This window comes from Schistocerca piceifrons, unplaced genomic scaffold (genome assembly GCF_021461385.2).
Source record: "Schistocerca piceifrons isolate TAMUIC-IGC-003096 unplaced genomic scaffold, iqSchPice1.1 HiC_scaffold_716, whole genome shotgun sequence".
Lineage (NCBI taxonomy): Eukaryota > Metazoa > Arthropoda > Insecta > Orthoptera > Acrididae > Schistocerca > Schistocerca piceifrons.
In genome coordinates, this window is record NW_025728966.1 from 122,355 (window position 1) to 147,191 (window position 24,837).

The window sequence follows — 24,837 nt, forward strand, 5'->3', positions numbered from 1 at the left end:
GTGTAGGGCCATGTTTTTACCTACAGTGTCACTTGGCTGAATGTGTATAAGGCTCTGTGGCATCACTCAAACGCAGCCAAATTGTCACACTAGCTGTGTATCTCTAACAAAGTTGACGTATGTCCTCACCTCGGTGCCGGTTAAAACGATTTCGCCCCCGGGTGGGCTCGAACCACCAACCTTTCGGTTAACAGCCGAACGCGCTAGCCGATTGCGCCACGGAGGCCTTGACTTTAGCTCCCTTGTGCTCTGTATATCAACGCAATTCGTATACCTTCTGCAGGAATCTCGCAGAATGGTAGCATTTGCTTACGCCTCTTCACATGGATAACGTGCATGCACACTGTAGCGAGGCTCGTAAACGAATGACATCGCCAAGCATGACATTATACTACAAAATGCATACAAACCAATGTTCTGCCTATGCATTCAGAAAACCTCTGAGGCCAGTAGAATACTTGTCATAGGTTGTAGAACATCCCTTTCATTCAGTGTACTGCCATGTGTTAGATGCTGCTCGAGATAGCTCCGCTCCTTGCAGGAAGGTTTAAATAATGAATGCCTACTGTGAAGTTCGAACTCACGACCCTTGGTTTACGAGACCAGTGCTCTACCACTGAGCTAAGAAGGCGGCAGCTTAGCGTTTGTGAGCTATCCCCAAATTGTTACTTCATCATACTGAATCTTGCAGCCCTCGACCAGATATCGGATTTGGCACACAGCTGCTGCTGGGGGTGTCCACATTGCCGTTTTCCAAATCTCTTGAATGTTTCGCCCTTACGATCGACGACGAGCGTCGGCCCACCAAAAGTTAGCGGTCTGCACAATCCTGACCTAGTGCACAGCTTGTGGGATAGCGTGGCTCGACTGCGAAATGCGCCTTTCGGCTCCTCTCTCTGGCTACAGTGCGCTGTTGTCCACAGTGGCACTGGCGTTGCCCATGGGGCTTCATGTAAGGCGACTGCACGTCGCTCGGCCAACAGCGGCCTACTGCAGACCGACACTTAAGACACACCAAATACAAATCGACATCGAGAGACAGGCCCTGTCATATGGCACTCGCGACGTATATGCTGAAATTGAATGTAAAGAATACGTCTTTTGTAGCGGGCGTCCCTCTACTGCAGTGTCACACATGACGAATAAAAAGGAAAACAGCAGAACGTCTGTGTAGGGCCATGTTTTTACCTACAGTGTCACTTGGCTGAATGTGTATAAGGCTCTGTGGCATCACTCAAACGCAGCCAAATTGTCACACTAGCTGTGTATCTCTAACAAAGTTGACGTATGTCCTCACCTCGGTGCCGGTTAAAACGATTTCGCCCCCGGGTGGGCTCGAACCACCAACCTTTCGGTTAACAGCCGAACGCGCTAGCCGATTGCGCCACGGAGGCCTTGACTTTAGCTCCCTTGTGCTCTGTATATCAACGCAATTCGTATACCTTCTGCAGGAATCTCGCAGAATGGTAGCATTTGCTTACGCCTCTTCACATGGATAACGTGCATGCACACTGTAGCGAGGCTCGTAAACGAATGACATCGCCAAGCATGACATTATACTACAAAATGCATACAAACCAATGTTCTGCCTATGCATTCAGAAAACCTCTGAGGCCAGTAGAATACTTGTCATAGGTTGTAGAACATCCCTTTCATTCAGTGTACTGCCATGTGTTAGATGCTGCTCGAGATAGCTCCGCTCCTTGCAGGAAGGTTTAAATAATGAATGCCTACTGTGAAGTTCGAACTCACGACCCTTGGTTTACGAGACCAGTGCTCTACCACTGAGCTAAGAAGGCGGCAGCTTAGCGTTTGTGAGCTATCCCCAAATTGTTACTTCATCATACTGAATCTTGCAGCCCTCGACCAGATATCGGATTTGGCACACAGCTGCTGCTGGGGGTGTCCACATTGCCGTTTTCCAAATCTCTTGAATGTTTCGCCCTTACGATCGACGACGAGCGTCGGCCCACCAAAAGTTAGCGGTCTGCACAATCCTGACCTAGTGCACAGCTTGTGGGATAGCGTGGCTCGACTGCGAAATGCGCCTTTCGGCTCCTCTCTCTGGCTACAGTGCGCTGTTGTCCACAGTGGCACTGGCGTTGCCCATGGGGCTTCATGTAAGGCGACTGCACGTCGCTCGGCCAACAGCGGCCTACTGCAGACCGACACTTAAGACACACCAAATACAAATCGACATCGAGAGACAGGCCCTGTCATATGGCACTCGCGACGTATATGCTGAAATTGAATGTAAAGAATACGTCTTTTGTAGCGGGCGTCCCTCTACTGCAGTGTCACACATGACGAATAAAAAGGAAAACAGCAGAACGTCTGTGTAGGGCCATGTTTTTACCTACAGTGTCACTTGGCTGAATGTGTATAAGGCTCTGTGGCATCACTCAAACGCAGCCAAATTGTCACACTAGCTGTGTATCTCTAACAAAGTTGACGTATGTCCTCACCTCGGTGCCGGTTAAAACGATTTCGCCCCCGGGTGGGCTCGAACCACCAACCTTTCGGTTAACAGCCGAACGCGCTAGCCGATTGCGCCACGGAGGCCTTGACTTTAGCTCCCTTGTGCTCTGTATATCAACGCAATTCGTATACCTTCTGCAGGAATCTCGCAGAATGGTAGCATTTGCTTACGCCTCTTCACATGGATAACGTGCATGCACACTGTAGCGAGGCTCGTAAACGAATGACATCGCCAAGCATGACATTATACTACAAAATGCATACAAACCAATGTTCTGCCTATGCATTCAGAAAACCTCTGAGGCCAGTAGAATACTTGTCATAGGTTGTAGAACATCCCTTTCATTCAGTGTACTGCCATGTGTTAGATGCTGCTCGAGATAGCTCCGCTCCTTGCAGGAAGGTTTAAATAATGAATGCCTTCTGTGAGGTTCGAACTCACGACCCCTGGTTTACGAGACCAGTGCTCTACCACTGAGCTAAGAAGGCGGCAGCTTAGCGTTTGTGAGCTATCCCCAAATTGTTACTTCATCATACTGAATCTTGCAGCCCTCGACCAGATATCGGATTTGGCACACAGCTGCTGCTGGGGGTGTCCACATTGCCGTTTTCCAAATCTCTTGAATGTTTCGCCCTTACGATCGACGACGAGCGTCGGCCCACCAAAAGTTAGCGGTCTGCACAATCCTGACCTAGTGCACAGCTTGTGGGATAGCGTGGCTCGACTGCGAAATGCGCCTTTCGGCTCCTCTCTCTGGCTACAGTGCGCTGTTGTCCACAGTGGCACTGGCGTTGCCCATGGGGCTTCATGTAAGGCGACTGCACGTCGCTCGGCCAACAGCGGCCTACTGCAGACCGACACTTAAGACACACCAAATACAAATCGACATCGAGAGACAGGCCCTGTCATATGGCACTCGCGACGTATATGCTGAAATTGAATGTAAAGAATACGTCTTTTGTAGCGGGCGTCCCTCTACTGCAGTGTCACACATGACGAATAAAAAGGAAAACAGCAGAACGTCTGTGTAGGGCCATGTTTTTACCTACAGTGTCACTTGGCTGAATGTGTATAAGGCTCTGTGGCATCACTCAAACGCAGCCAAATTGTCACACTAGCTGTGTATCTCTAACAAAGTTGACGTATGTCCTCACCTCGGTGCCGGTTAAAACAATTTCGCCCCCGGGTGGGCTCGAACCACCAACCTTTCGGTTAACAGCCGAACGCGCTAGCCGATTGCGCCACGGAGGCCTTGACTTTAGCTCCCTTGTGCTCTGTATATCAACGCAATTCGTATACCTTCTGCAGGAATCTCGCAGAATGGTAGCATTTGCTTACGCCTCTTCACATGGATAACGTGCATGCACACTGTAGCGAGGCTCGTAAACGAATGACATCGCCAAGCATGACATTATACTACAAAATGCATACAAACCAATGTTCTGCCTATGCATTCAGAAAACCTCTGAGGCCAGTAGAATACTTGTCATAGGTTGTAGAACATCCCTTTCATTCAGTGTACTGCCATGTGTTAGATGCTGCTCGAGATAGCTCCGCTCCTTGCAGGAAGGTTTAAATAATGAATGCCTTCTGTGAGGTTCGAACTCACGACCCCTGGTTTACGAGACCAGTGCTCTACCACTGAGCTAAGAAGGCGGCAGCTTAGCGTTTGTGAGCTATCCCCAAATTGTTACTTCATCATACTGAATCTTGCAGCCCTCGACCAGATATCGGATTTGGCACACAGCTGCTGCTGGGGGTGTCCACATTGCCGTTTTCCAAATCTCTTGAATGTTTCGCCCTTACGATCGACGACGAGCGTCGGCCCACCAAAAGTTAGCGGTCTGCACAATCCTGACCTAGTGCACAGCTTGTGGGATAGCGTGGCTCGACTGCGAAATGCGCCTTTCGGCTCCTCTCTCTGGCTACAGTGCGCTGTTGTCCACAGTGGCACTGGCGTTGCCCATGGGGCTTCATGTAAGGCGACTGCACGTCGCTCGGCCAACAGCGGCCTACTGCAGACCGACACTTAAGACACACCAAATACAAATCGACATCGAGAGACAGGCCCTGTCATATGGCACTCGCGACGTATATGCTGAAATTGAATGTAAAGAATACGTCTTTTGTAGCGGGCGTCCCTCTACTGCAGTGTCACACATGACGAATAAAAAGGAAAACAGCAGAACGTCTGTGTAGGGCCATGTTTTTACCTACAGTGTCACTTGGCTGAATGTGTATAAGGCTCTGTGGCATCACTCAAACGCAGCCAAATTGTCACACTAGCTGTGTATCTCTAACAAAGTTGACGTATGTCCTCACCTCGGTGCCGGTTAAAACGATTTCGCCCCCGGGTGGGCTCGAACCACCAACCTTTCGGTTAACAGCCGAACGCGCTAGCCGATTGCGCCACGGAGGCCTTGACTTTAGCTCCCTTGTGCTCTGTATATCAACGCAATTCGTATACCTTCTGCAGGAATCTCGCAGAATGGTAGCATTTGCTTACGCCTCTTCACATGGATAACGTGCATGCACACTGTAGCGAGGCTCGTAAACGAATGACATCGCCAAGCATGACATTATACTACAAAATGCATACAAACCAATGTTCTGCCTATGCATTCAGAAAACCTCTGAGGCCAGTAGAATACTTGTCATAGGTTGTAGAACATCCCTTTCATTCAGTGTACTGCCATGTGTTAGATGCTGCTCGAGATAGCTCCGCTCCTTGCAGGAAGGTTTAAATAATGAATGCCTTCTGTGAGGTTCGAACTCACGACCCCTGGTTTACGAGACCAGTGCTCTACCACTGAGCTAAGAAGGCGGCAGCTTAGCGTTTGTGAGCTATCCCCAAATTGTTACTTCATCATACTGAATCTTGCAGCCCTCGACCAGATATCGGATTTGGCACACAGCTGCTGCTGGGGGTGTCCACATTGCCGTTTTCCAAATCTCTTGAATGTTTCGCCCTTACGATCGACGACGAGCGTCGGCCCACCAAAAGTTAGCGGTCTGCACAATCCTGACCTAGTGCACAGCTTGTGGGATAGCGTGGCTCGACTGCGAAATGCGCCTTTCGGCTCCTCTCTCTGGCTACAGTGCGCTGTTGTCCACAGTGGCACTGGCGTTGCCCATGGGGCTTCATGTAAGGCGACTGCACGTCGCTCGGCCAACAGCGGCCTACTGCAGACCGACACTTAAGACACACCAAATACAAATCGACATCGAGAGACAGGCCCTGTCATATGGCACTCGCGACGTATATGCTGAAATTGAATGTAAAGAATACGTCTTTTGTAGCGGGCGTCCCTCTACTGCAGTGTCACACATGACGAATAAAAAGGAAAACAGCAGAACGTCTGTGTAGGGCCATGTTTTTACCTACAGTGTCACTTGGCTGAATGTGTATAAGGCTCTGTGGCATCACTCAAACGCAGCCAAATTGTCACACTAGCTGTGTATCTCTAACAAAGTTGACGTATGTCCTCACCTCGGTGCCGGTTAAAACGATTTCGCCCCCGGGTGGGCTCGAACCACCAACCTTTCGGTTAACAGCCGAACGCGCTAGCCGATTGCGCCACGGAGGCCTTGACTTTAGCTCCCTTGTGCTCTGTATATCAACGCAATTCGTATACCTTCTGCAGGAATCTCGCAGAATGGTAGCATTTGCTTACGCCTCTTCACATGGATAACGTGCATGCACACTGTAGCGAGGCTCGTAAACGAATGACATCGCCAAGCATGACATTATACTACAAAATGCATACAAACCAATGTTCTGCCTATGCATTCAGAAAACCTCTGAGGCCAGTAGAATACTTGTCATAGGTTGTAGAACATCCCTTTCATTCAGTGTACTGCCATGTGTTAGATGCTGCTCGAGATAGCTCCGCTCCTTGCAGGAAGGTTTAAATAATGAATGCCTACTGTGAAGTTCGAACTCACGACCCTTGGTTTACGAGACCAGTGCTCTACCACTGAGCTAAGAAGGCGGCAGCTTAGCGTTTGTGAGCTATCCCCAAATTGTTACTTCATCATACTGAATCTTGCAGCCCTCGACCAGATATCGGATTTGGCACACAGCTGCTGCTGGGGGTGTCCACATTGCCGTTTTCCAAATCTCTTGAATGTTTCGCCCTTACGATCGACGACGAGCGTCGGCCCACCAAAAGTTAGCGGTCTGCACAATCCTGACCTAGTGCACAGCTTGTGGGATAGCGTGGCTCGACTGCGAAATGCGCCTTTCGGCTCCTCTCTCTGGCTACAGTGCGCTGTTGTCCACAGTGGCACTGGCGTTGCCCATGGGGCTTCATGTAAGGCGACTGCACGTCGCTCGGCCAACAGCGGCCTACTGCAGACCGACACTTAAGACACACCAAATACAAATCGACATCGAGAGACAGGCCCTGTCATATGGCACTCGCGACGTATATGCTGAAATTGAATGTAAAGAATACGTCTTTTGTAGCGGGCGTCCCTCTACTGCAGTGTCACACATGACGAATAAAAAGGAAAACAGCAGAACGTCTGTGTAGGGCCATGTTTTTACCTACAGTGTCACTTGGCTGAATGTGTATAAGGCTCTGTGGCATCACTCAAACGCAGCCAAATTGTCACACTAGCTGTGTATCTCTAACAAAGTTGACGTATGTCCTCACCTCGGTGCCGGTTAAAACGATTTCGCCCCCGGGTGGGCTCGAACCACCAACCTTTCGGTTAACAGCCGAACGCGCTAGCCGATTGCGCCACGGAGGCCTTGACTTTAGCTCCCTTGTGCTCTGTATATCAACGCAATTCGTATACCTTCTGCAGGAATCTCGCAGAATGGTAGCATTTGCTTACGCCTCTTCACATGGATAACGTGCATGCACACTGTAGCGAGGCTCGTAAACGAATGACATCGCCAAGCATGACATTATACTACAAAATGCATACAAACCAATGTTCTGCCTATGCATTCAGAAAACCTCTGAGGCCAGTAGAATACTTGTCATAGGTTGTAGAACATCCCTTTCATTCAGTGTACTGCCATGTGTTAGATGCTGCTCGAGATAGCTCCGCTCCTTGCAGGAAGGTTTAAATAATGAATGCCTTCTGTGAGGTTCGAACTCACGACCCCTGGTTTACGAGACCAGTGCTCTACCACTGAGCTAAGAAGGCGGCAGCTTAGCGTTTGTGAGCTATCCCCAAATTGTTACTTCATCATACTGAATCTTGCAGCCCTCGACCAGATATCGGATTTGGCACACAGCTGCTGCTGGGGGTGTCCACATTGCCGTTTTCCAAATCTCTTGAATGTTTCGCCCTTACGATCGACGACGAGCGTCGGCCCACCAAAAGTTAGCGGTCTGCACAATCCTGACCTAGTGCACAGCTTGTGGGATAGCGTGGCTCGACTGCGAAATGCGCCTTTCGGCTCCTCTCTCTGGCTACAGTGCGCTGTTGTCCACAGTGGCACTGGCGTTGCCCATGGGGCTTCATGTAAGGCGACTGCACGTCGCTCGGCCAACAGCGGCCTACTGCAGACCGACACTTAAGACACACCAAATACAAATCGACATCGAGAGACAGGCCCTGTCATATGGCACTCGCGACGTATATGCTGAAATTGAATGTAAAGAATACGTCTTTTGTAGCGGGCGTCCCTCTACTGCAGTGTCACACATGACGAATAAAAAGGAAAACAGCAGAACGTCTGTGTAGGGCCATGTTTTTACCTACAGTGTCACTTGGCTGAATGTGTATAAGGCTCTGTGGCATCACTCAAACGCAGCCAAATTGTCACACTAGCTGTGTATCTCTAACAAAGTTGACGTATGTCCTCACCTCGGTGCCGGTTAAAACGATTTCGCCCCCGGGTGGGCTCGAACCACCAACCTTTCGGTTAACAGCCGAACGCGCTAGCCGATTGCGCCACGGAGGCCTTGACTTTAGCTCCCTTGTGCTCTGTATATCAACGCAATTCGTATACCTTCTGCAGGAATCTCGCAGAATGGTAGCATTTGCTTACGCCTCTTCACATGGATAACGTGCATGCACACTGTAGCGAGGCTCGTAAACGAATGACATCGCCAAGCATGACATTATACTACAAAATGCATACAAACCAATGTTCTGCCTATGCATTCAGAAAACCTCTGAGGCCAGTAGAATACTTGTCATAGGTTGTAGAACATCCCTTTCATTCAGTGTACTGCCATGTGTTAGATGCTGCTCGAGATAGCTCCGCTCCTTGCAGGAAGGTTTAAATAATGAATGCCTTCTGTGAGGTTCGAACTCACGACCCCTGGTTTACGAGACCAGTGCTCTACCACTGAGCTAAGAAGGCGGCAGCTTAGCGTTTGTGAGCTATCCCCAAATTGTTACTTCATCATACTGAATCTTGCAGCCCTCGACCAGATATCGGATTTGGCACACAGCTGCTGCTGGGGGTGTCCACATTGCCGTTTTCCAAATCTCTTGAATGTTTCGCCCTTACGATCGACGACGAGCGTCGGCCCACCAAAAGTTAGCGGTCTGCACAATCCTGACCTAGTGCACAGCTTGTGGGATAGCGTGGCTCGACTGCGAAATGCGCCTTTCGGCTCCTCTCTCTGGCTACAGTGCGCTGTTGTCCACAGTGGCACTGGCGTTGCCCATGGGGCTTCATGTAAGGCGACTGCACGTCGCTCGGCCAACAGCGGCCTACTGCAGACCGACACTTAAGACACACCAAATACAAATCGACATCGAGAGACAGGCCCTGTCATATGGCACTCGCGACGTATATGCTGAAATTGAATGTAAAGAATACGTCTTTTGTAGCGGGCGTCCCTCTACTGCAGTGTCACACATGACGAATAAAAAGGAAAACAGCAGAACGTCTGTGTAGGGCCATGTTTTTACCTACAGTGTCACTTGGCTGAATGTGTATAAGGCTCTGTGGCATCACTCAAACGCAGCCAAATTGTCACACTAGCTGTGTATCTCTAACAAAGTTGACGTATGTCCTCACCTCGGTGCCGGTTAAAACGATTTCGCCCCCGGGTGGGCTCGAACCACCAACCTTTCGGTTAACAGCCGAACGCGCTAGCCGATTGCGCCACGGAGGCCTTGACTTTAGCTGCCTTGTGCTCTGTATATCAACGCAATTCGTATACCTTCTGCAGGAATCTCGCAGAATGGTAGCATTTGCTTACGCCTCTTCACATGGATAACGTGCATGCACACTGTAGCGAGGCTCGTAAACGAATGACATCGCCAAGCATGACATTATACTACAAAATGCATACAAACCAATGTTCTGCCTATGCATTCAGAAAACCTCTGAGGCCAGTAGAATACTTGTCATAGGTTGTAGAACATCCCTTTCATTCAGTGTACTGCCATGTGTTAGATGCTGCTCGAGATAGCTCCGCTCCTTGCAGGAAGGTTTAAATAATGAATGCCTTCTGTGAGGTTCGAACTCACGACCCCTGGTTTACGAGACCAGTGCTCTACCACTGAGCTAAGAAGGCGGCAGCTTAGCGTTTGTGAGCTATCCCCAAATTGTTACTTCATCATACTGAATCTTGCAGCCCTCGACCAGATATCGGATTTGGCACACAGCTGCTGCTGGGGGTGTCCACATTGCCGTTTTCCAAATCTCTTGAATGTTTCGCCCTTACGATCGACGACGAGCGTCGGCCCACCAAAAGTTAGCGGTCTGCACAATCCTGACCTAGTGCACAGCTTGTGGGATAGCGTGGCTCGACTGCGAAATGCGCCTTTCGGCTCCTCTCTCTGGCTACAGTGCGCTGTTGTCCACAGTGGCACTGGCGTTGCCCATGGGGCTTCATGTAAGGCGACTGCACGTCGCTCGGCCAACAGCGGCCTACTGCAGACCGACACTTAAGACACACCAAATACAAATCGACATCGAGAGACAGGCCCTGTCATATGGCACTCGCGACGTATATGCTGAAATTGAATGTAAAGAATACGTCTTTTGTAGCGGGCGTCCCTCTACTGCAGTGTCACACATGACGAATAAAAAGGAAAACAGCAGAACGTCTGTGTAGGGCCATGTTTTTACCTACAGTGTCACTTGGCTGAATGTGTATAAGGCTCTGTGGCATCACTCAAACGCAGCCAAATTGTCACACTAGCTGTGTATCTCTAACAAAGTTGACGTATGTCCTCACCTCGGTGCCGGTTAAAACGATTTCGCCCCCGGGTGGGCTCGAACCACCAACCTTTCGGTTAACAGCCGAACGCGCTAGCCGATTGCGCCACGGAGGCCTTGACTTTAGCTCCCTTGTGCTCTGTATATCAACGCAATTCGTATACCTTCTGCAGGAATCTCGCAGAATGGTAGCATTTGCTTACGCCTCTTCACATGGATAACGTGCATGCACACTGTAGCGAGGCTCGTAAACGAATGACATCGCCAAGCATGACATTATACTACAAAATGCATACAAACCAATGTTCTGCCTATGCATTCAGAAAACCTCTGAGGCCAGTAGAATACTTGTCATAGGTTGTAGAACATCCCTTTCATTCAGTGTACTGCCATGTGTTAGATGCTGCTCGAGATAGCTCCGCTCCTTGCAGGAAGGTTTAAATAATGAATGCCTTCTGTGAGGTTCGAACTCACGACCCCTGGTTTACGAGACCAGTGCTCTACCACTGAGCTAAGAAGGCGGCAGCTTAGCGTTTGTGAGCTATCCCCAAATTGTTACTTCATCATACTGAATCTTGCAGCCCTCGACCAGATATCGGATTTGGCACACAGCTGCTGCTGGGGGTGTCCACATTGCCGTTTTCCAAATCTCTTGAATGTTTCGCCCTTACGATCGACGACGAGCGTCGGCCCACCAAAAGTTAGCGGTCTGCACAATCCTGACCTAGTGCACAGCTTGTGGGATAGCGTGGCTCGACTGCGAAATGCGCCTTTCGGCTCCTCTCTCTGGCTACAGTGCGCTGTTGTCCACAGTGGCACTGGCGTTGCCCATGGGGCTTCATGTAAGGCGACTGCACGTCGCTCGGCCAACAGCGGCCTACTGCAGACCGACACTTAAGACACACCAAATACAAATCGACATCGAGAGACAGGCCCTGTCATATGGCACTCGCGACGTATATGCTGAAATTGAATGTAAAGAATACGTCTTTTGTAGCGGGCGTCCCTCTACTGCAGTGTCACACATGACGAATAAAAAGGAAAACAGCAGAACGTCTGTGTAGGGCCATGTTTTTACCTACAGTGTCACTTGGCTGAATGTGTATAAGGCTCTGTGGCATCACTCAAACGCAGCCAAATTGTCACACTAGCTGTGTATCTCTAACAAAGTTGACGTATGTCCTCACCTCGGTGCCGGTTAAAACGATTTCGCCCCCGGGTGGGCTCGAACCACCAACCTTTCGGTTAACAGCCGAACGCGCTAGCCGATTGCGCCACGGAGGCCTTGACTTTAGCTCCCTTGTGCTCTGTATATCAACGCAATTCGTATACCTTCTGCAGGAATCTCGCAGAATGGTAGCATTTGCTTACGCCTCTTCACATGGATAACGTGCATGCACACTGTAGCGAGGCTCGTAAACGAATGACATCGCCAAGCATGACATTATACTACAAAATGCATACAAACCAATGTTCTGCCTATGCATTCAGAAAACCTCTGAGGCCAGTAGAATACTTGTCATAGGTTGTAGAACATCCCTTTCATTCAGTGTACTGCCATGTGTTAGATGCTGCTCGAGATAGCTCCGCTCCTTGCAGGAAGGTTTAAATAATGAATGCCTACTGTGAAGTTCGAACTCACGACCCTTGGTTTACGAGACCAGTGCTCTACCACTGAGCTAAGAAGGCGGCAGCTTAGCGTTTGTGAGCTATCCCCAAATTGTTACTTCATCATACTGAATCTTGCAGCCCTCGACCAGATATCGGATTTGGCACACAGCTGCTGCTGGGGGTGTCCACATTGCCGTTTTCCAAATCTCTTGAATGTTTCGCCCTTACGATCGACGACGAGCGTCGGCCCACCAAAAGTTAGCGGTCTGCACAATCCTGACCTAGTGCACAGCTTGTGGGATAGCGTGGCTCGACTGCGAAATGCGCCTTTCGGCTCCTCTCTCTGGCTACAGTGCGCTGTTGTCCACAGTGGCACTGGCGTTGCCCATGGGGCTTCATGTAAGGCGACTGCACGTCGCTCGGCCAACAGCGGCCTACTGCAGACCGACACTTAAGACACACCAAATACAAATCGACATCGAGAGACAGGCCCTGTCATATGGCACTCGCGACGTATATGCTGAAATTGAATGTAAAGAATACGTCTTTTGTAGCGGGCGTCCCTCTACTGCAGTGTCACACATGACGAATAAAAAGGAAAACAGCAGAACGTCTGTGTAGGGCCATGTTTTTACCTACAGTGTCACTTGGCTGAATGTGTATAAGGCTCTGTGGCATCACTCAAACGCAGCCAAATTGTCACACTAGCTGTGTATCTCTAACAAAGTTGACGTATGTCCTCACCTCGGTGCCGGTTAAAACGATTTCGCCCCCGGGTGGGCTCGAACCACCAACCTTTCGGTTAACAGCCGAACGCGCTAGCCGATTGCGCCACGGAGGCCTTGACTTTAGCTCCCTTGTGCTCTGTATATCAACGCAATTCGTATACCTTCTGCAGGAATCTCGCAGAATGGTAGCATTTGCTTACGCCTCTTCACATGGATAACGTGCATGCACACTGTAGCGAGGCTCGTAAACGAATGACATCGCCAAGCATGACATTATACTACAAAATGCATACAAACCAATGTTCTGCCTATGCATTCAGAAAACCTCTGAGGCCAGTAGAATACTTGTCATAGGTTGTAGAACATCCCTTTCATTCAGTGTACTGCCATGTGTTAGATGCTGCTCGAGATAGCTCCGCTCCTTGCAGGAAGGTTTAAATAATGAATGCCTACTGTGAAGTTCGAACTCACGACCCTTGGTTTACGAGACCAGTGCTCTACCACTGAGCTAAGAAGGCGGCAGCTTAGCGTTTGTGAGCTATCCCCAAATTGTTACTTCATCATACTGAATCTTGCAGCCCTCGACCAGATATCGGATTTGGCACACAGCTGCTGCTGGGGGTGTCCACATTGCCGTTTTCCAAATCTCTTGAATGTTTCGCCCTTACGATCGACGACGAGCGTCGGCCCACCAAAAGTTAGCGGTCTGCACAATCCTGACCTAGTGCACAGCTTGTGGGATAGCGTGGCTCGACTGCGAAATGCGCCTTTCGGCTCCTCTCTCTGGCTACAGTGCGCTGTTGTCCACAGTGGCACTGGCGTTGCCCATGGGGCTTCATGTAAGGCGACTGCACGTCGCTCGGCCAACAGCGGCCTACTGCAGACCGACACTTAAGACACACCAAATACAAATCGACATCGAGAGACAGGCCCTGTCATATGGCACTCGCGACGTATATGCTGAAATTGAATGTAAAGAATACGTCTTTTGTAGCGGGCGTCCCTCTACTGCAGTGTCACACATGACGAATAAAAAGGAAAACAGCAGAACGTCTGTGTAGGGCCATGTTTTTACCTACAGTGTCACTTGGCTGAATGTGTATAAGGCTCTGTGGCATCACTCAAACGCAGCCAAATTGTCACACTAGCTGTGTATCTCTAACAAAGTTGACGTATGTCCTCACCTCGGTGCCGGTTAAAACGATTTCGCCCCCGGGTGGGCTCGAACCACCAACCTTTCGGTTAACAGCCGAACGCGCTAGCCGATTGCGCCACGGAGGCCTTGACTTTAGCTCCCTTGTGCTCTGTATATCAACGCAATTCGTATACCTTCTGCAGGAATCTCGCAGAATGGTAGCATTTGCTTACGCCTCTTCACATGGATAACGTGCATGCACACTGTAGCGAGGCTCGTAAACGAATGACATCGCCAAGCATGACATTATACTACAAAATGCATACAAACCAATGTTCTGCCTATGCATTCAGAAAACCTCTGAGGCCAGTAGAATACTTGTCATAGGTTGTAGAACATCCCTTTCATTCAGTGTACTGCCATGTGTTAGATGCTGCTCGAGATAGCTCCGCTCCTTGCAGGAAGGTTTAAATAATGAATGCCTTCTGTGAGGTTCGAACTCACGACCCCTGGTTTACGAGACCAGTGCTCTACCACTGAGCTAAGAAGGCGGCAGCTTAGCGTTTGTGAGCTATCCCCAAATTGTTACTTCATCATACTGAATCTTGCAGCCCTCGACCAGATATCGGATTTGGCACACAGCTGCTGCTGGGGGTGTCCACATTGCCGTTTTCCAAATCTCTTGAATGTTTCGCCCTTACGATCGACGACGAGCGTCGGCCCACCAAAAGTTAGCGGTCTGCACAATCCTGACCTAGTGCACAGCTTGTGGGATAGCGTGGCTCGACTGCGAAATGCGCCTTTCGGCTCCTCTCTCTGGCTACAGTGCGCTGTTGTCCACAGTGGCACTGGCGTTGCCCATGGGGCTTCATGTAAGGCGACTGCACGTCGCTCGGCCAACAGCGGCCTACTGCAGACCGACACTTAAGACACACCAAATACAAATCGACATCGAGAGACAGGCCCTGTCATATGGCACTCGCGACGTATATGCTGAAATTGAATGTAAAGAATACGTCTTTTGTAGCGGGCGTCCCTCTACTGCAGTGTCACACATGACGAATAAAAAGGAAAACAGCAGAACGTCTGTGTAGGGCCATGTTTTTACCTACAGTGTCACTTGGCTGAATGTGTATAAGGCTCTGTGGCATCACTCAAACGCAGCCAAATTGTCACACTAGCTGTGTATCTCTAACAAAGTTGACGTATGTCCTCACCTCGGTGCCGGTTAAAACGATTTCGCCCCCGGGTGGGCTCGAACCACCAACCTTTCGGTTAACAGCCGAACGCGCTAGCCGATTGCGCCACGGAGGCCTTGACTTTAGCTCCCTTGTGCTCTGTATATCAACGCAATTCGTATACCTTCTGCAGGAATCTCGCAGAATGGTAGCATTTGCTTACGCCTCTTCACATGGATAACGTGCATGCACACTGTAGCGAGGCTCGTAAACGAATGACATCGCCAAGCATGACATTATACTACAAAATGCATACAAACCAATGTTCTGCCTATGCATTCAGAAAACCTCTGAGGCCAGTAGAATACTTGTCATAGGTTGTAGAACATCCCTTTCATTCAGTGTACTGCCATGTGTTAGATGCTGCTCGAGATAGCTCCGCTCCTTGCAGGAAGGTTTAAATAATGAATGCCTACTGTGAAGTTCGAACTCACGACCCTTGGTTTACGAGACCAGTGCTCTACCACTGAGCTAAGAAGGCGGCAGCTTAGCGTTTGTGAGCTATCCCCAAATTGTTACTTCATCATACTGAATCTTGCAGCCCTCGACCAGATATCGGATTTGGCACACAGCTGCTGCTGGGGGTGTCCACATTGCCGTTTTCCAAATCTCTTGAATGTTTCGCCCTTACGATCGACGACGAGCGTCGGCCCACCAAAAGTTAGCGGTCTGCACAATCCTGACCTAGTGCACAGCTTGTGGGATAGCGTGGCTCGACTGCGAAATGCGCCTTTCGGCTCCTCTCTCTGGCTACAGTGCGCTGTTGTCCACAGTGGCACTGGCGTTGCCCATGGGGCTTCATGTAAGGCGACTGCACGTCGCTCGGCCAACAGCGGCCTACTGCAGACCGACACTTAAGACACACCAAATACAAATCGACATCGAGAGACAGGCCCTGTCATATGGCACTCGCGACGTATATGCTGAAATTGAATGTAAAGAATACGTCTTTTGTAGCGGGCGTCCCTCTACTGCAGTGTCACACATGACGAATAAAAAGGAAAACAGCAGAACGTCTGTGTAGGGCCATGTTTTTACCTACAGTGTCACTTGGCTGAATGTGTATAAGGCTCTGTGGCATCACTCAAACGCAGCCAAATTGTCACACTAGCTGTGTATCTCTAACAAAGTTGACGTATGTCCTCACCTCGGTGCCGGTTAAAACGATTTCGCCCCCGGGTGGGCTCGAACCACCAACCTTTCGGTTAACAGCCGAACGCGCTAGCCGATTGCGCCACGGAGGCCTTGACTTTAGCTCCCTTGTGCTCTGTATATCAACGCAATTCGTATACCTTCTGCAGGAATCTCGCAGAATGGTAGCATTTGCTTACGCCTCTTCACATGGATAACGTGCATGCACACTGTAGCGAGGCTCGTAAACGAATGACATCGCCAAGCATGACATTATACTACAAAATGCATACAAACCAATGTTCTGCCTATGCATTCAGAAAACCTCTGAGGCCAGTAGAATACTTGTCATAGGTTGTAGAACATCCCTTTCATTCAGTGTACTGCCATGTGTTAGATGCTGCTCGAGATAGCTCCGCTCCTTGCAGGAAGGTTTAAATAATGAATGCCTTCTGTGAGGTTCGAACTCACGACCCCTGGTTTACGAGACCAGTGCTCTACCACTGAGCTAAGAAGGCGGCAGCTTAGCGTTTGTGAGCTATCCCCAAATTGTTACTTCATCATACTGAATCTTGCAGCCCTCGACCAGATATCGGATTTGGCACACAGCTGCTGCTGGGGGTGTCCACATTGCCGTTTTCCAAATCTCTTGAATGTTTCGCCCTTACGATCGACGACGAGCGTCGGCCCACCAAAAGTTAGCGGTCTGCACAATCCTGACCTAGTGCACAGCTTGTGGGATAGCGTGGCTCGACTGCGAAATGCGCCTTTCGGCTCCTCTCTCTGGCTACAGTGCGCTGTTGTCCACAGTGGCACTGGCGTTGCCCATGGGGCTTCATGTAAGGCGACTGCACGTCGCTCGGCCAACAGCGGCCTACTGCAGACCGACACTTAAGACACACCAAATACAAATCGACATCGAGAGACAGGCCCTGTCATATGGCACTCGCGACGTATATGCTGAAATTGAATGTAAAGAATACGTCTTTTGTAGCGGGCGTCCCTCTACTGCAGTGTCACACATGACGAATAAAAAGGAAAACAGCAGAACGTCTGTGTAGGGCCATGTTTTTACCTACAGTGTCACTTGGCTGAATGTGTATAAGGCTCTGTGGCATCACTCAAACGCAGCCAAATTGTCACACTAGCTGTGTATCTCTAACAAAGTTGACGTATGTCCTCACCTCGGTGCCGGTTAAAACGATTTCGCCCCCGGGTGGGCTCGAACCACCAACCTTTCGGTTAACAGCCGAACGCGCTAGCCGATTGCGCCACGGAGGCCTTGACTTTAGCTCCCTTGTGCTCTGTATATCAACGCAATTCGTATACCTTCTGCAGGAATCTCGCAGAATGGTAGCATTTGCTTACGCCTCTTCACATGGATAACGTGCATGCACACTGTAGCGAGGCTCGTAAACGAATGACATCGCCAAGCATGACATTATACTACAAAATGCATACAAACCAATGTTCTGCCTATGCATTCAGAAAACCTCTGAGGCCAGTAGAATACTTGTCATAGGTTGTAGAACATCCCTTTCATTCAGTGTACTGCCATGTGTTAGATGCTGCTCGAGATAGCTCCGCTCCTTGCAGGAAGGTTTAAATAATGAATGCCTACTGTGAAGTTCGAACTCACGACCCTTGGTTTACGAGACCAGTGCTCTACCACTGAGCTAAGAAGGCGGCAGCTTAGCGTTTGTGAGCTATCCCCAAATTGTTACTTCATCATACTGAATCTTGCAGCCCTCGACCAGATATCGGATTTGGCACACAGCTGCTGCTGGGGGTGTCCACATTGCCGTTTTCCAAATCTCTTGAATGTTTCGCCCTTACGATCGACGACGAGCGTCGGCCCACCAAAAGTTAGCGGTCTGCACAATCCTGACCTAGTGCACAGCTTGTGGGATAGCGTGGCTCGACTGCGAAATGCGCCTTTCGGCTCCTCTCTCTGGCTACAGTGCGCTGTTGTCCACAGTGGCACTGGCGTTGCCCATGGGGCTTCATGTAAGGCGACTGCACGTCGCTCGGCCAACAGCGGCCTACTGCAGACCGACACTTAAGACACACCAAATACAAATCGACATCGAGAGACAGGCCCTGTCATATGGCACTCGCGACGTATATGCTGAAATTGAATGTAAAGAATACGTCTTTTGTAGCGGGCGTCCCTCTACTGCAGTGTCACACATGACGAATAAAAAGGAAAACAGCAGAACGTCTGTGTAGGGCCATGTTTTTACCTACAGTGTCACTTGGCTGAATGTGTATAAGGCTCTGTGGCATCACTCAAACGCAGCCAAATTGTCACACTAGCTGTGTATCTCTAACAAAGTTGACGTATGTCCTCACCTCGGTGCCGGTTAAAACGATTTCGCCCCCGGGTGGGCTCGAACCACCAACCTTTCGGTTAACAGCCGAACGCGCTAGCCGATTGCGCCACGGAGGCCTTGACTTTAGCTCCCTTGTGCTCTGTATATCAACGCAATTCGTATACCTTCTGCAGGAATCTCGCAGAATGGTAGCATTTGCTTACGCCTCTTCACATGGATAACGTGCATGCACACTGTAGCGAGGCTCGTAAACGAATGACATCGCCAAGCATGACATTATACTACAAAATGCATACAAACCAATGTTCTGCCTATGCATTCAGAAAACCTCTGAGGCCAGTAGAATACTTGTCATAGGTTGTAGAACATCCCTTTCATTCAGTGTACTGCCATGTGTTAGATGCTGCTCGAGATAGCTCCGCTCCTTGCAGGAAGGTTTAAATAATGAATGCCTTCTGTGAGGTTCGAACTCACGACCCCTGGTTTACGAGACCAGTGCTCTACCACTGAGCTAAGAAGGCGGCAGCTTAGCGTTTGTGAGCTATCCCCAAATTGTTACTTCATCATACTGAATCTTGCAGCCCTCGACCAGATATCGGATTTGGCACACAGCTGCTGCTGGGGGTGTCCACATTGCCGTTTTCCAAATCTCTTGAATGTTTCGCCCTTACGATCGACGACGAGCGTCGGCCCACCAAAAGTTAGCGGTCTGCACAATCCTGACCTAGTGCACAGCTTGTGGGATAGCGTGGCTCGACTGCGAAATGCGCCTTTCGGCTCCTCTCTCTGGCTACAGTGCGCTGTTGTCCACAGTGGCACTGGCGTTGCCCATGGGGCTTCATGTAAGGCGACTGCACGTCGCTCGGCCAACAGCGGCCTACTGCAGACCGACACTTAAGACACACCAAATACAAATCGACATCGAGAGACAGGCCCTGTCATATGGCACTCGCGACGTATATGCTGAAATTGAATGTAAAGAATACGTCTTTTGTAGCGGGCGTCCCTCTACTGCAGTGTCACACATGACGAATAAAAAGGAAAACAGCAGAACGTCTGTGTAGGGCCATGTTTTTACCTACAGTGTCACTTGGCTGAATGTGTATAAGGCTCTGTGGCATCACTCAAACGCAGCCAAATTGTCACACTAGCTGTGTATCTCTAACAAAGTTGACGTATGTCCTCACCTCGGTGCCGGTTAAAACGATTTCGCCCCCGGGTGGGCTCGAACCACCAACCTTTCGGTTAACAGCCGAACGCGCTAGCCGATTGCGCCACGGAGGCCTTGACTTTAGCTCCCTTGTGCTCTGTATATCAACGCAATTCGTATACCTTCTGCAGGAATCTCGCAGAATGGTAGCATTTGCTTACGCCTCTTCACATGGATAACGTGCATGCACACTGTAGCGAGGCTCGTAAACGAATGACATCGCCAAGCATGACATTATACTACAAAATGCATACAAACCAATGTTCTGCCTATGCATTCAGAAAACCTCTGAGGCCAGTAGAATACTTGTCATAGGTTGTAGAACATCCCTTTCATTCAGTGTACTGCCATGTGTTAGATGCTGCTCGAGATAGCTCCGCTCCTTGCAGGAAGGTTTAAATAATGAATGCCTTCTGTGAGGTTCGAACTCACGACCCCTGGTTTACGAGACCAGTGCTCTACCACTGAGCTAAGAAGGCGGCAGCTTAGCGTTTGTGAGCTATCCCCAAATTGTTACTTCATCATACTGAATCTTGCAGCCCTCGACCAGATATCGGATTTGGCACACAGCTGCTGCTGGGGGTGTCCACATTGCCGTTTTCCAAATCTCTTGAATGTTTCGCCCTTACGATCGACGACGAGCGTCGGCCCACCAAAAGTTAGCGGTCTGCACAATCCTGACCTAGTGCACAGCTTGTGGGATAGCGTGGCTCGACTGCGAAATGCGCCTTTCGGCTCCTCTCTCTGGCTACAGTGCGCTGTTGTCCACAGTGGCACTGGCGTTGCCCATGGGGCTTCATGTAAGGCGACTGCACGTCGCTCGGCCAACAGCGGCCTACTGCAGACCGACACTTAAGACACACCAAATACAAATCGACATCGAGAGACAGGCCCTGTCATATGGCACTCGCGACGTATATGCTGAAATTGAATGTAAAGAATACGTCTTTTGTAGCGGGCGTCCCTCTACTGCAGTGTCACACATGACGAATAAAAAGGAAAACAGCAGAACGTCTGTGTAGGGCCATGTTTTTACCTACAGTGTCACTTGGCTGAATGTGTATAAGGCTCTGTGGCATCACTCAAACGCAGCCAAATTGTCACACTAGCTGTGTATCTCTAACAAAGTTGACGTATGTCCTCACCTCGGTGCCGGTTAAAACGATTTCGCCCCCGGGTGGGCTCGAACCACCAACCTTTCGGTTAACAGCCGAACGCGCTAGCCGATTGCGCCACGGAGGCCTTGACTTTAGCTCCCTTGTGCTCTGTATATCAACGCAATTCGTATACCTTCTGCAGGAATCTCGCAGAATGGTAGCATTTGCTTACGCCTCTTCACATGGATAACGTGCATGCACACTGTAGCGAGGCTCGTAAACGAATGACATCGCCAAGCATGACATTATACTACAAAATGCATACAAACCAATGTTCTGCCTATGCATTCAGAAAACCTCTGAGGCCAGTAGAATACTTGTCATAGGTTGTAGAACATCCCTTTCATTCAGTGTACTGCCATGTGTTAGATGCTGCTCGAGATAGCTCCGCTCCTTGCAGGAAGGTTTAAATAATGAATGCCTTCTGTGAGGTTCGAACTCACGACCCCTGGTTTACGAGACCAGTGCTCTACCACTGAGCTAAGAAGGCGGCAGCTTAGCGTTTGTGAGCTATCCCCAAATTGTTACTTCATCATACTGAATCTTGCAGCCCTCGACCAGATATCGGATTTGGCACACAGCTGCTGCTGGGGGTGTCCACATTGCCGTTTTCCAAATCTCTTGAATGTTTCGCCCTTACGATCGACGACGAGCGTCGGCCCACCAAAAGTTAGCGGTCTGCACAATCCTGACCTAGTGCACAGCTTGTGGGATAGCGTGGCTCGACTGCGAAATGCGCCTTTCGGCTCCTCTCTCTGGCTACAGTGCGCTGTTGTCCACAGTGGCACTGGCGTTGCCCATGGGGCTTCATGTAAGGCGACTGCACGTCGCTCGGCCAACAGCGGCCTACTGCAGACCGACACTTAAGACACACCAAATACAAATCGACATCGAGAGACAGGCCCTGTCATATGGCACTCGCGACGTATATGCTGAAATTGAATGTAAAGAATACGTCTTTTGTAGCGGGCGTCCCTCTACTGCAGTGTCACACATGACGAATAAAAAGGAAAACAGCAGAACGTCTGTGTAGGGCCATGTTTTTACCTACAGTGTCACTTGGCTGAATGTGTATAAGGCTCTGTGGCATCACTCAAACGCAGCCAAATTGTCACACTAGCTGTGTATCTCTAACAAAGTTGACGTATGTCCTCACCTCGGTGCCGGTTAAAACGATTTCGCCCCCGGGTGGGCTCGAACCACCAACCTTTCGGTTAACAGCCGAACGCGCTAGCCGATTGCGCCACGGAGGCCTTGACTTTAGCTCCCTTGTGCTCTGTATATCAACGCAATTCGTATACCTTCTGCAGGAATCTCGCAGAATGGTAGCATTTGCTTACGCCTCTTCACATGGATAACGTGCATGCACACTGTAGCGAGGCTCGTAAACGAATGACATCGCCAAGCATGACATTATACTACAAAATGCATACAAACCAATGTTCTGCCTATGCATTCAGAAAACCTCTGAGGCCAGTAGAATACTTGTCATAGGTTGTAGAACATCCCTTTCATTCAGTGTACTGCCATGTGTTAGATGCTGCTCGAGATAGCTCCGCTCCTTGCAGGAAGGTTTAAATAATGAATGCCTACTGTGAAGTTCGAACTCACGACCCTTGGTTTACGAGACCAGTGCTCTACCACTGAGCTAAGAAGGCGGCAGCTTAGCGTTTGTGAGCTATCCCCAAATTGTTACTTCATCATACTGAATCTTGCAGCCCTCGACCAGATATCGGATTTGGCACACAGCTGCTGCTGGGGGTGTCCACATTGCCGTTTTCCAAATCTCTTGAATGTTTCGCCCTTACGATCGACGACGAGCGTCGGCCCACCAAAAGTTAGCGGTCTGCACAATCCTGACCTAGTGCACAGCTTGTGGGATAGCGTGGCTCGACTGCGAAATGCGCCTTTCGGCTCCTCTCTCTGGCTACAGTGCGCTGTTGTCCACAGTGGCACTGGCGTTGCCCATGGGGCTTCATGTAAGGCGACTGCACGTCGCTCGGCCAACAGCGGCCTACTGCAGACCGACACTTAAGACACACCAAATACAAATCGACATCGAGAGACAGGCCCTGTCATATGGCACTCGCGACGTATATGCTGAAATTGAATGTAAAGAATACGTCTTTTGTAGCGGGCGTCCCTCTACTGCAGTGTCACACATGACGAATAAAAAGGAAAACAGCAGAACGTCTGTGTAGGGCCATGTTTTTACCTACAGTGTCACTTGGCTGAATGTGTATAAGGCTCTGTGGCATCACTCAAACGCAGCCAAATTGTCACACTAGCTGTGTATCTCTAACAAAGTTGACGTATGTCCTCACCTCGGTGCCGGTTAAAACGATTTCGCCCCCGGGTGGGCTCGAACCACCAACCTTTCGGTTAACAGCCGAACGCGCTAGCCGATTGCGCCACGGAGGCCTTGACTTTAGCTCCCTTGTGCTCTGTATATCAACGCAATTCGTATACCTTCTGCAGGAATCTCGCAGAATGGTAGCATTTGCTTACGCCTCTTCACATGGATAACGTGCATGCACACTGTAGCGAGGCTCGTAAACGAATGACATCGCCAAGCATGACATTATACTACAAAATGCATACAAACCAATGTTCTGCCTATGCATTCAGAAAACCTCTGAGGCCAGTAGAATACTTGTCATAGGTTGTAGAACATCCCTTTCATTCAGTGTACTGCCATGTGTTAGATGCTGCTCGAGATAGCTCCGCTCCTTGCAGGAAGGTTTAAATAATGAATGCCTTCTGTGAGGTTCGAACTCACGACCCCTGGTTTACGAGACCAGTGCTCTACCACTGAGCTAAGAAGGCGGCAGCTTAGCGTTTGTGAGCTATCCCCAAATTGTTACTTCATCATACTGAATCTTGCAGCCCTCGACCAGATATCGGATTTGGCACACAGCTGCTGCTGGGGGTGTCCACATTGCCGTTTTCCAAATCTCTTGAATGTTTCGCCCTTACGATCGACGACGAGCGTCGGCCCACCAAAAGTTAGCGGTCTGCACAATCCTGACCTAGTGCACAGCTTGTGGGATAGCGTGGCTCGACTGCGAAATGCGCCTTTCGGCTCCTCTCTCTGGCTACAGTGCGCTGTTGTCCACAGTGGCACTGGCGTTGCCCATGGGGCTTCATGTAAGGCGACTGCACGTCGCTCGGCCAACAGCGGCCTACTGCAGACCGACACTTAAGACACACCAAATACAAATCGACATCGAGAGACAGGCCCTGTCATATGGCACTCGCGACGTATATGCTGAAATTGAATGTAAAGAATACGTCTTTTGTAGCGGGCGTCCCTCTACTGCAGTGTCACACATGACGAATAAAAAGGAAAACAGCAGAACGTCTGTGTAGGGCCATGTTTTTACCTACAGTGTCACTTGGCTGAATGTGTATAAGGCTCTGTGGCATCACTCAAACGCAGCCAAATTGTCACACTAGCTGTGTATCTCTAACAAAGTTGACGTATGTCCTCACCTCGGTGCCGGTTAAAACGATTTCGCCCCCGGGTGGGCTCGAACCACCAACCTTTCGGTTAACAGCCGAACGCGCTAGCCGATTGCGCCACGGAGGCCTTGACTTTAGCTCCCTTGTGCTCTGTATATCAACGCAATTCGTATACCTTCTGCAGGAATCTCGCAGAATGGTAGCATTTGC

The 24,837-nt window shown here is 49.9% G+C and overlaps 43 non-coding genes across 43 annotated transcripts; all 43 read right to left on the reverse strand.

Annotated features, from left to right (window-relative positions):
- Positions 1 to 152: 152 nt before the first annotated feature.
- Trnan-guu lies at positions 153 to 226 on the reverse strand. Its single transcript has one exon. It is a non-coding gene; the product is annotated as a tRNA-Asn (tRNA).
- A 333-nt stretch (positions 227 to 559) lies between these two features.
- Trnat-cgu lies at positions 560 to 631 on the reverse strand. Its single transcript has one exon. It is a non-coding gene; the product is annotated as a tRNA-Thr (tRNA).
- Positions 632 to 1,320: 689 nt separating this feature from the next.
- On the reverse strand, positions 1,321 to 1,394 carry Trnan-guu. Its single transcript has one exon. It is a non-coding gene; the product is annotated as a tRNA-Asn (tRNA).
- A 333-nt stretch (positions 1,395 to 1,727) lies between these two features.
- On the reverse strand, positions 1,728 to 1,799 carry Trnat-cgu. Its single transcript has one exon. It is a non-coding gene; the product is annotated as a tRNA-Thr (tRNA).
- A 689-nt stretch (positions 1,800 to 2,488) lies between these two features.
- On the reverse strand, positions 2,489 to 2,562 carry Trnan-guu. Its single transcript has one exon. It is a non-coding gene; the product is annotated as a tRNA-Asn (tRNA).
- A 333-nt stretch (positions 2,563 to 2,895) lies between these two features.
- Positions 2,896 to 2,967, reverse strand: Trnat-cgu. Its single transcript has one exon. It is a non-coding gene; the product is annotated as a tRNA-Thr (tRNA).
- A 689-nt stretch (positions 2,968 to 3,656) lies between these two features.
- On the reverse strand, positions 3,657 to 3,730 carry Trnan-guu. Its single transcript has one exon. It is a non-coding gene; the product is annotated as a tRNA-Asn (tRNA).
- A 333-nt stretch (positions 3,731 to 4,063) lies between these two features.
- On the reverse strand, positions 4,064 to 4,135 carry Trnat-cgu. Its single transcript has one exon. It is a non-coding gene; the product is annotated as a tRNA-Thr (tRNA).
- Positions 4,136 to 4,824: 689 nt separating this feature from the next.
- Trnan-guu lies at positions 4,825 to 4,898 on the reverse strand. Its single transcript has one exon. It is a non-coding gene; the product is annotated as a tRNA-Asn (tRNA).
- Positions 4,899 to 5,231: 333 nt separating this feature from the next.
- Trnat-cgu lies at positions 5,232 to 5,303 on the reverse strand. The gene has a single exon. It is a non-coding gene; the product is annotated as a tRNA-Thr (tRNA).
- A 689-nt stretch (positions 5,304 to 5,992) lies between these two features.
- On the reverse strand, positions 5,993 to 6,066 carry Trnan-guu. The gene has a single exon. It is a non-coding gene; the product is annotated as a tRNA-Asn (tRNA).
- A 333-nt stretch (positions 6,067 to 6,399) lies between these two features.
- Trnat-cgu lies at positions 6,400 to 6,471 on the reverse strand. Its single transcript has one exon. It is a non-coding gene; the product is annotated as a tRNA-Thr (tRNA).
- Positions 6,472 to 7,160: 689 nt separating this feature from the next.
- Positions 7,161 to 7,234, reverse strand: Trnan-guu. Its single transcript has one exon. It is a non-coding gene; the product is annotated as a tRNA-Asn (tRNA).
- Positions 7,235 to 7,567: 333 nt separating this feature from the next.
- Trnat-cgu lies at positions 7,568 to 7,639 on the reverse strand. Its single transcript has one exon. It is a non-coding gene; the product is annotated as a tRNA-Thr (tRNA).
- Positions 7,640 to 8,328: 689 nt separating this feature from the next.
- Trnan-guu lies at positions 8,329 to 8,402 on the reverse strand. Its single transcript has one exon. It is a non-coding gene; the product is annotated as a tRNA-Asn (tRNA).
- A 333-nt stretch (positions 8,403 to 8,735) lies between these two features.
- Trnat-cgu lies at positions 8,736 to 8,807 on the reverse strand. Its single transcript has one exon. It is a non-coding gene; the product is annotated as a tRNA-Thr (tRNA).
- A 689-nt stretch (positions 8,808 to 9,496) lies between these two features.
- Positions 9,497 to 9,570, reverse strand: Trnan-guu. Its single transcript has one exon. It is a non-coding gene; the product is annotated as a tRNA-Asn (tRNA).
- A 333-nt stretch (positions 9,571 to 9,903) lies between these two features.
- On the reverse strand, positions 9,904 to 9,975 carry Trnat-cgu. Its single transcript has one exon. It is a non-coding gene; the product is annotated as a tRNA-Thr (tRNA).
- A 689-nt stretch (positions 9,976 to 10,664) lies between these two features.
- On the reverse strand, positions 10,665 to 10,738 carry Trnan-guu. Its single transcript has one exon. It is a non-coding gene; the product is annotated as a tRNA-Asn (tRNA).
- Positions 10,739 to 11,071: 333 nt separating this feature from the next.
- Trnat-cgu lies at positions 11,072 to 11,143 on the reverse strand. Its single transcript has one exon. It is a non-coding gene; the product is annotated as a tRNA-Thr (tRNA).
- A 689-nt stretch (positions 11,144 to 11,832) lies between these two features.
- Trnan-guu lies at positions 11,833 to 11,906 on the reverse strand. Its single transcript has one exon. It is a non-coding gene; the product is annotated as a tRNA-Asn (tRNA).
- A 333-nt stretch (positions 11,907 to 12,239) lies between these two features.
- Trnat-cgu lies at positions 12,240 to 12,311 on the reverse strand. The gene has a single exon. It is a non-coding gene; the product is annotated as a tRNA-Thr (tRNA).
- A 689-nt stretch (positions 12,312 to 13,000) lies between these two features.
- Trnan-guu lies at positions 13,001 to 13,074 on the reverse strand. The gene has a single exon. It is a non-coding gene; the product is annotated as a tRNA-Asn (tRNA).
- Positions 13,075 to 13,407: 333 nt separating this feature from the next.
- Trnat-cgu lies at positions 13,408 to 13,479 on the reverse strand. Its single transcript has one exon. It is a non-coding gene; the product is annotated as a tRNA-Thr (tRNA).
- A 689-nt stretch (positions 13,480 to 14,168) lies between these two features.
- On the reverse strand, positions 14,169 to 14,242 carry Trnan-guu. The gene has a single exon. It is a non-coding gene; the product is annotated as a tRNA-Asn (tRNA).
- Positions 14,243 to 14,575: 333 nt separating this feature from the next.
- Positions 14,576 to 14,647, reverse strand: Trnat-cgu. The gene has a single exon. It is a non-coding gene; the product is annotated as a tRNA-Thr (tRNA).
- A 689-nt stretch (positions 14,648 to 15,336) lies between these two features.
- Positions 15,337 to 15,410, reverse strand: Trnan-guu. Its single transcript has one exon. It is a non-coding gene; the product is annotated as a tRNA-Asn (tRNA).
- Positions 15,411 to 15,743: 333 nt separating this feature from the next.
- Positions 15,744 to 15,815, reverse strand: Trnat-cgu. The gene has a single exon. It is a non-coding gene; the product is annotated as a tRNA-Thr (tRNA).
- A 689-nt stretch (positions 15,816 to 16,504) lies between these two features.
- On the reverse strand, positions 16,505 to 16,578 carry Trnan-guu. Its single transcript has one exon. It is a non-coding gene; the product is annotated as a tRNA-Asn (tRNA).
- Positions 16,579 to 16,911: 333 nt separating this feature from the next.
- Positions 16,912 to 16,983, reverse strand: Trnat-cgu. The gene has a single exon. It is a non-coding gene; the product is annotated as a tRNA-Thr (tRNA).
- Positions 16,984 to 17,672: 689 nt separating this feature from the next.
- Trnan-guu lies at positions 17,673 to 17,746 on the reverse strand. Its single transcript has one exon. It is a non-coding gene; the product is annotated as a tRNA-Asn (tRNA).
- A 333-nt stretch (positions 17,747 to 18,079) lies between these two features.
- Positions 18,080 to 18,151, reverse strand: Trnat-cgu. Its single transcript has one exon. It is a non-coding gene; the product is annotated as a tRNA-Thr (tRNA).
- Positions 18,152 to 18,840: 689 nt separating this feature from the next.
- On the reverse strand, positions 18,841 to 18,914 carry Trnan-guu. Its single transcript has one exon. It is a non-coding gene; the product is annotated as a tRNA-Asn (tRNA).
- A 333-nt stretch (positions 18,915 to 19,247) lies between these two features.
- On the reverse strand, positions 19,248 to 19,319 carry Trnat-cgu. The gene has a single exon. It is a non-coding gene; the product is annotated as a tRNA-Thr (tRNA).
- Positions 19,320 to 20,008: 689 nt separating this feature from the next.
- Trnan-guu lies at positions 20,009 to 20,082 on the reverse strand. The gene has a single exon. It is a non-coding gene; the product is annotated as a tRNA-Asn (tRNA).
- A 333-nt stretch (positions 20,083 to 20,415) lies between these two features.
- On the reverse strand, positions 20,416 to 20,487 carry Trnat-cgu. Its single transcript has one exon. It is a non-coding gene; the product is annotated as a tRNA-Thr (tRNA).
- A 689-nt stretch (positions 20,488 to 21,176) lies between these two features.
- Positions 21,177 to 21,250, reverse strand: Trnan-guu. Its single transcript has one exon. It is a non-coding gene; the product is annotated as a tRNA-Asn (tRNA).
- Positions 21,251 to 21,583: 333 nt separating this feature from the next.
- On the reverse strand, positions 21,584 to 21,655 carry Trnat-cgu. Its single transcript has one exon. It is a non-coding gene; the product is annotated as a tRNA-Thr (tRNA).
- A 689-nt stretch (positions 21,656 to 22,344) lies between these two features.
- Positions 22,345 to 22,418, reverse strand: Trnan-guu. Its single transcript has one exon. It is a non-coding gene; the product is annotated as a tRNA-Asn (tRNA).
- A 333-nt stretch (positions 22,419 to 22,751) lies between these two features.
- Positions 22,752 to 22,823, reverse strand: Trnat-cgu. Its single transcript has one exon. It is a non-coding gene; the product is annotated as a tRNA-Thr (tRNA).
- A 689-nt stretch (positions 22,824 to 23,512) lies between these two features.
- Trnan-guu lies at positions 23,513 to 23,586 on the reverse strand. Its single transcript has one exon. It is a non-coding gene; the product is annotated as a tRNA-Asn (tRNA).
- A 333-nt stretch (positions 23,587 to 23,919) lies between these two features.
- On the reverse strand, positions 23,920 to 23,991 carry Trnat-cgu. The gene has a single exon. It is a non-coding gene; the product is annotated as a tRNA-Thr (tRNA).
- A 689-nt stretch (positions 23,992 to 24,680) lies between these two features.
- Trnan-guu lies at positions 24,681 to 24,754 on the reverse strand. The gene has a single exon. It is a non-coding gene; the product is annotated as a tRNA-Asn (tRNA).
- Positions 24,755 to 24,837: the final 83 nt, after the last annotated feature.